We start from the raw sequence: 8,543 nt of genomic DNA, 5'->3' as shown, positions 1-8,543 counted from the left end.
CTCTGACTCTTAAGTTTTATGTGGTGTATGCTTTTCTAGGATTCAACACCATGAAAAAAAGGCAAGATCTTCTAAATCTTTACAATCCTGATTGATCATAAAACAAAGCATGGTTTCCTGTTTTTTTACCACCAGCACCGTTTCGAATTCACATAACTTTAAAATTCTTTGGTGTGTTAGGTGAGTTTTGAGCACTCCTTAAGGAATAATAAACCATAGCAGCATTTGTTTCACTAAAACTGTTGCTTGGAGTCCATTGTAAAGGCTGCAGGGGTTTTCTTTTCCTGCAACACAAAAGCTGTTCCGTGTTTTGTGCCTGTTTTCTCCAACACTAAATGAACTATGTATATATAAGTCTAATCACACATAGCATCTAAGGGGCTTCCAGTAAAGCACAATGTTTGATTTCCATTGTTTGGATCATAATAGCCAATCACAGCCGCTGGGTATGCGGCAGCGAGACATGTGCACCACCCACCCTCAGGGCAAATACTCCAGTGGCTGCATTGTGCAGCAGGAATTCTTATTTGCAAACATTATAAACAGATTACATCAACACACATACTTAGACAGTCCCAACCCAGGAACCCTGACTACCCAGAAGCCTCCAGACAGAGAGGAAGAAACAGCTATGTTACATTGTTCAATGTTCCAAACTCACATTGGTTTCTCATACAGCATCAGGGGCGGACTGGGACTACAAATCAGCTCTCGACCGGCCCACTCCGAGACCGCCGGCCCACCTCGGTAAATTATCAACGGGGGGGGGGGGGGGGGGGGTGCTAGCGGCCCACCTCGGTGCCGCAAGTAAATACCGCGAGGAAATTGTCGACGGGGGGGGGGGGGGGGGATGCTAGTGACTTATCCGAGCGGCCCACATCGTCCGACCGGCCCACTTCAGTACCGGCCCATCGGGATTCGTCCCGAACATCCCGATGGCCAGTCCGCCCCTGTACAGCATCTCTGTATAGTATGTGTATTAACTCTCTGTGAATACACATTGGAGCTGTTGGAGCTCCTGCCCCCCCCTCCCTATGAGCCCACTGTGCTCTGATTGGTCAGCTCGCCCACTCTGTTCTGATTAGTCAACCAACGTTACAGCGGAACATCAGTGATTATGTGTTACAATGGCGTTTGTTAGCAACCAGAAAATGACACCAGTAATGACAAACAGATGAGAATGCTGCGTGGGGTCTGGGTGCCGTGTTGGCGGGACGTTGCGCGGCTCGCTGCTCCGCCCTTTGAGGCTCGAGGAGCGGACAGTGTGAGCTGGATTACTGGTGTCGTTTCCTGGTTGCTGCGTGGGGTCTGCGAGACAGCGAGACACCGCGGAACTCAGCCTGAGCACACACACACTCACAGCAGGCTTCTACTTTTCACTGTTCTGGATTTGAATATACACTCAGTAAAAAAACAATATTCATTGTATTGCATTTACATATTTTGTGCAGTTTCACATTTACTAAACTAACTCCCACCATTTCAAATTTTCTAAAATATTGTAATTTTTCATATTGTCCACTTCCAATATTCACACATTTTAATAACTATACCCCTTTAAATTGTCGTTTATATAAGGCCAATGTGGTTATTATGGAGTAACTGTATAATGGCCACACCATTTATCATATTGTCTGAGGTTGAACTTAAAAAAGCATTAGTGAGATAAAAAGGTATGCACATTCATAAGCAGAAAATAATATATATATATAAGATATATATATTTTAAATCTACAGTTCGTCTGCCTGCTTGAAAAATAACTTATTTATTCATTAAATGGACTTGAGTGACTGATAAACCCACACTGAAATGCACTTATGCAACAGGCTGCTGGAAGTGTTGATAAGTCACTCAGCAGCTATTATTTCCAAAGAATGTTGCTAAGTTAAAGGAACTCCAAACAAACTTTTCTGCTCCCTGATCTGAATGCTAAGCAGGGAAACACAAAGCAACTGGCTACAGGAATATAACAAATACACACAACCAATCTCATTCCAGGAATGCTGATGAATATCTGTTTTCTGACAACTTTAGACATAATGAAAATCCAGTGCAATCTTTAACACACCCAAAAATGTATTTTAAAATCACCTCAAAGGAAGTACCTATCTATGGGTTGTCCCAGAACATGTCATTTTTAACAATAGTGTCACAGTGGTGAAGAGATAATGAGAGATATACTATGATGGTCAAACAATAACACAATCTTCAAACTGGTGCACATTTCACCCCTGTTTCCTCTCTGCCAAGATACAATAAGTTATCACAGAAAGTTCATAACATAACTGTGTGTCAGTATTTTAGTTATTGATATGTGGTTTGCTGTTAAAGCATTTTGTTTCTCAGAAGAAAATGATCATATCATATGCTTTTGATAAAAAAAGGCAACCAAAACTTTAATAAATGAAGTAGCGTCAAACATGTATGGGGGTAATTTAAAGGGGACCTATCATGCAAAATGCACTTTTGTACGTCTTTTATACATGAATATGTGTCCCCGGTGTTCCAGGGAACTCACCAAGTGTCAGAAAACACAACCCTCTCTATTTTCCTCCATACCCAAATCTCTAAAAACGGGGCTGCAACGGATCTGATAAAAACTGATCCAGATTTGAACACGTTACTGACGTCAGGACGGTGGCGCTACGGCTATTGGGCCAACTCTCCACCTATCAGGGGAATGTGGGGTTGGGCCACGGCCGGCCATTGCCGCTCGAAAGCGCTGGAGACGCTGTAGTACATATGCCAGGCCTGTAAGTGGCGCTGTAGTCTGCCACAAAAGCAGCGAAGAAGACTTCCCGCGCATGGTTGTCATGGTTGCCCTTCTGTTTATTCTCCGCTGTGGCTCTTTTTCTCCCTCCCAGAGGCAAGCGTTTGCTCCTGCTGCTGTAATTCAATGCAATCCCTCCCCGTCGAGGCAAGCACTGTAATTCTCTCCGGTTAGTCCACCAGCAGATGACAAACACCCACCTCTCCGCCTCTTCCAAGGAACGAGGGGACCGTGCGGCAGAGTTTCAGTTAGGTTTTTTTTCGCCGGTCAAGATGTCCGTTAAAGTTTAAATCTTCCGGACAAAATTAGAAAAGTGCCGGTCAAAGGTCTTCTTTGTTATTTATTGAGCTTTAAAACAAATGAATAACGACTCTATATAATAATATAATAAAACACGGAAGACGGAGATCTCCCCCCTCTTCTGACAGCCCAGCAGCTGATCAGAGCACGTTCCCCTCTCCTGCAGGGGGGCGTGGTCAGCTGCAGCTCACAGAATCAGCCCCCTGCAAAAACAGGGCTGGAAAAAGAGCAAATGGAGCGAAATGAGGCATGGCTAAAATGCAGGATCTGTTTGGTATTTTGAAAAAAAAACTATATTTATATACTTTATATAGGTATGGCCCTACAATATATTGTTCAAATATAGCATGATAGGTCCACTTTAATTGAGTTTAATCCCAATTAAATGCTGAATATGATGTATTCCTTTTTTATTTGGAAGGAATATTTGTTGAAACGAGGAAAAACTGTATTTGTATTAAATGTTGCCCTCCAATTGATTATATTAATTGCAAAAATGCCAATAAATCTTTATTCAGTTATTGACTACTTTTCAGGCAGCATTTTTTCTAAACAAGACAATTGAGGAGAAACAGGTTGTTGGCTATTGTGATTATTCCATTCCACTCAGATACTTCCAGGCCATCAACTGTGATTATAAACTACATTTTGGTACAAATCTGTGATCACACATTTGTGTTAGAAGCTTTGAATGACAGTCGATGCAAGGACAAAGTCAATTGGTATATGCGTGAGAGAGGATATCAATTGTTTCTTAATCTGTTATTTTTAAATGTAGTCATATTTATTGCTGAAACAACACTTTCTCTCTTATTGAACATGAAAAGAACACACAACAGACTCTTATCAGTAGTCTGGATTCAGACTGACTGACAATAACGTGTGTGTGTGTGTGTGTGTGTGTGTGTGTGTGGTGTGTGTGTGTGTGTGTGTGTGTGTGTGTGTGTGTGTGTGTGTGTGTGTGTGTGTGTGTGTGTGTGTGTGTGTGTGTGTGTGTGCATGTGCATGTGTGTGACCTGATAACATCCCTGCAGACTGGCCTCGAGCCAGCCATGGGCAAACTCAACCTGCCGTTTGATGTCGGGGTTGGCTCCAGTCAGACCAACCATTGTGTCCCAAACAATGAACCCCAGACCCACTGGACTATAAACATGTCCTTTGGGGGCGTTTTCCTCAGATTCTGTGCAGGAGACACCCAAAGTCAGGAAACTTGACCCGGCTCTTCCAAATTTAGTAACTCTAGAGAGCCTCAAATGCTGCTGATTTGGCATAAAAAATGGTCAGGGTCCCTCTCGAAGGTAATGCCCTTGGAATGTTGACTGACGCACAAGTCTGGGCGGGAGTTCTTATCACATCCTATAATTCAGGATATTTGGTCAAATTCCATATCTAATTTTTTTTTGTATTACTGTACCTACATTTATGTAGAAATATGATGTTTTGCAACGTCTGCCAATATAATAAATAAAATCATTTTCTATGGGAGTGAACCGTGGTGTTCATTGTAGCAACACTGCAACTGAATACTCTGTAGTAAAATTCATGCATTCAAAATCATACAGAAGAAAAAGTATTATAGGATAATATATAAGTAAATGTACTTATTATGCAGAATGGATTGCATATATATTATTACTGCGTTATAATTTTATATGGATTAAAAATATTTACATCACCCTAATGCAGTGGTTCTCAAACTTTTTCTGTCAGGCCCCCCCTTTGGAGGGAAAAAATAGTCAGGCTCAGTGGCGGCGCCAGAGATTTATTTTGGGGGTGCTGTGGGGTAGCTTGACGTTTCATAGAGGGTGCTCAAACATTTAGGGTTTCCCATTAATGTACCGGTCGCTACAGTGGAATTTTCTACTGCAACACTCCCCACGCATATACACAGTGTACCCGCGACTGTTACAATGAAGGCTCGATAATCAGCTCACGGCATATAGGTGTAAGCAGGGGTAAAGTGCTATTTCTACAGGTGGTGTGTGGACCTCACATTTTCATTTCATTTCAAACCTTTATTTAACCAGATTGGTCCCATTGAGATCATAGATCTCTTTTTCAAGGGAGACCTGCAGCATATAGGTTCCACATGAAACATAAAACAATAAAGGACATCATACATTATATTTACAGGATACATTTACATAGTTATAGACATTTACAAGTACCCATAGTATCAACGAGCATTTCATTTAGCCTAGCTTTAAAAACATGCAGAGGAATGAGATTGCTCAGTTTCAATTCTTGCTGAAGATTGTTCCAAGCAAGTGGAGCTGCGCACATAAAAGCTGTCTTACCTAAGACAGTGCTTGCTCTTGGCACATCTAACAATACTACATCATGCGATCTCAGACAATAGCTGCTTGCAACTCTCTGTGTTATCAGAGAGCAGATATAATACGGGAGTTTACCCAACAAAGCTTTATAAATAAACGTGTACCAATGACTGAGCCTCCGGACAGTAAGTGATGGCAAACCTGCCTTGGCATACAGGGTACAGTGATGTGTAAGTGCTTTACAATTTGTGACAAATCTCAGTGCGCTGTGATAGGCGGCATCTAACTTGTTCAGGCAATGGGCAGGTGCATTCATATACAACAAATCACCATAGTCCAGCACAGGTAAAAAGGTCACAGTGACTAGCCTTTTCCTGGCCTCAAGTGAGAAACAGGACTTGTTTCTGAAAAAGAAACCTAGTCTAACCCTCAGCTTTTTAAGCAGGTTATTGACATGAAGTTTAAAAGTAAGACAATCATCAAGCCAGATACCTAGGTATTTATAACAGGCAACCACTTCTAGTACTTGTCCTTGCATAGTAACAATATCTAAAACAGGCTCTGGTGTCTTTTTAGCTTTTGAAAAAAGCATTACCTTGGTTTTCTCAACATTTAAAAGAAGCTTAAGTTCAGCGAGCGGAGTCTGAATAATGTTAAAAACAGCCTGTAATTTAACAACCGCCTCCTTAATCGAGGGACCTGCACAGTACATCACGGTATCATCCGCATAAAAATGTAAAGTAGCTTCATCCACATTTTCACCTAAACTGTTGATGTATATGGAGAATAAAAGTGGACCTAAAACAGAACCTTGAGGAACACCATTAGCAATGTTTAACCACTCAGAAGACAGCCCATCAAAGTGAACACATTGGGACCTTTCAGAGAGGTAGTTCACAAACCACCCCACTGCATGGCTGGATAAGCCAATACTGAGTAGCCTCTGCTATAAGATGCGATGATCGACGGTGTCAAACGCTTTGGAAAGGTCAATAAATAGAGCTGCACAACTCTGCTTATTATCTAAAATACTCGTAATGTCATTCACCACTTTCATTGTGGCAGTGATGGTGCTATGTTGCTTTCTGAAGCCTGACTGATGTTTAGACAGGATATCATTTTTACATAGAAACTCCTTTACCTGTTCACTCACTAGGCGTTCAAGAACCTTCGCCAGAACTGACAATTTCGAGATTGGCCTATAGTTATTTAAAATAGTTGCTTCCCCTCCTTTTAGCAAAGGCAAGACATAAGCTGACTTCCATACTTTTGGAATTGCATTTGTGCTGAGGGAGAGGTTAAAAAGAGAAGTAAGAGGTGGAGCAATAAAATCTGCAGCTATCTTTAAAAAGAAAGGTTCTACGTTGTCTGGGCCAGCCGGTTAATTAGGATCTAACTTAGATAATGCTTCATGAACAACATTAACAGTAAAAGGAGTAAAACTGAAAGGGTTTTCCAGACCACATTGTTCAGAGTCACGGATTGAGGTGTTCACAGAAGCAGAGTTAGTGACAGAATCAAACAGAGAGCCACAGGACACAAAATGCTTATTAAAGCAATTTAGCATAGTAGCCCTGTCCGATATAGAGCCAGATGCTGTGGTAAGGCACGGAGGTAGCTCATTACGGATCTCACCGGTGGATATCGATTTTATGGCTTTCCAAAATTTCCTAGGATTATTTAGGTTTTCTGTGATAACTGACAAATAGTACTTTGACTTAGCACTTTTGACATGTGAAGTGAAGCTATTCCTTAGCTGCCTAAAACGCAGCCATTCTACCTCTGAGCCTGATTTCCTAGCCTTTGCCCAGGCCTTGTTTCTCTCATGCAGGAGACTAGACAGTTCAGCAGAAAACCAAGGATTGTCTCGTCCCTTTACTCTAAATTTACGCAGGGGTGCATGTCTATCAATGATCTCCATAAAATCAGCACACAGATCGATTTTTCCCCAATCAAACCCAAACAGATCATGAACAAAACCCTGCTCCACAAAATGTTTTATGTCTCTCTTAATAATAATACGAGGTTTAACCTTTTGGACCTTAGTGTCCCTAATTGTGGCTACAGCACAGTGGTCACTCACATCATTCGCAAATACTCCCACAGATGAGTATTTATAGGGAACATTAGTTAGAATGAGATCAATTAGGGAGGATTTATTAGGGGACTTAATGTTAGGGCGAGTAGGACTGTCAACAATCTGAGTAACATTTAAAGAGATACAAAGGTTTTTAAAATCCTCTGATACTGCAGTTAACCAGTCCCAGTTAAAATCTCCAAGTAGCACTATTTCCTTTTAGTCAAGTTGCAATAAAAGATTTGCTAGTGAAGACAAGGGGGGTCCGGGGGCAAGCTCCCCCGGGAAGATTTATTTTTAAATATTGAAGTTAAATGCATCAATCTGGTGCACTTTGAGAGCAAAATGAAGAGATCTATGGATACATCTCTCAACACCCATATGAAACAGTTCTGTAAGCAGATTTACTTTTTCTTTATGGATATTTTACAAATCACCCTTTTAAACTGCATTCTTGTTTTACTGTCATATAGTATTTCATACCTGTTTTTCATTTATTCTCTTATTTTTTTATAACTATAATGATCATATAAACGTGTGCCTCGGAAATAATTGTTTACATTAATGGTGGCCAAAACATTTGAGACCCACTGAGATAACACTGAGAGAGTCCTTTAGCTCACTGAGTCTCTCAGTCTGACAGGAGAGGACTCTCTCCTCCACTTTGTTGTTGAAAAAACTCCTTATATCCGTTAGCGTAGCTCGCTAGCACCAGAAGCTAACAACAACGATCTCAGGTACTGATGCGCTCTCTCTCTCTCTCTCTCTCGCTCGCGCACACAAAATGGCTCATTCCACACACACACAGAGCCGAGCTTTAATGAAATACAGAGACCCAGACATAATAGTACTGTACTGTATCATATTATTTTCGAATCAATAATTGTTCAAATTATGATTTTTTTTTTTTTATATATATATTTAAAAATATATATTTCTCCTGGTCTCTCGCGCCCCCCCTGGCATGCCTCTGCGACCCCCAGGGGGGGCGCACCCCCCACTTTGAGAACCACTGCCCTAATGTCACATCAAATATGAGGCTTATTTTATTGAGTATTGTTTGCAATAGGAATCTGAAACTGCAAATAAATGAGTAACTATCAAATACATTTAAAGTAG

This window comes from Trematomus bernacchii, unplaced genomic scaffold (assembly GCF_902827165.1).
Source record: "Trematomus bernacchii unplaced genomic scaffold, fTreBer1.1, whole genome shotgun sequence".
Taxonomy (NCBI): Eukaryota; Metazoa; Chordata; class Actinopteri; order Perciformes; family Nototheniidae; genus Trematomus; species Trematomus bernacchii.
Note: the sequence above shows the minus strand (reverse complement) of the source record.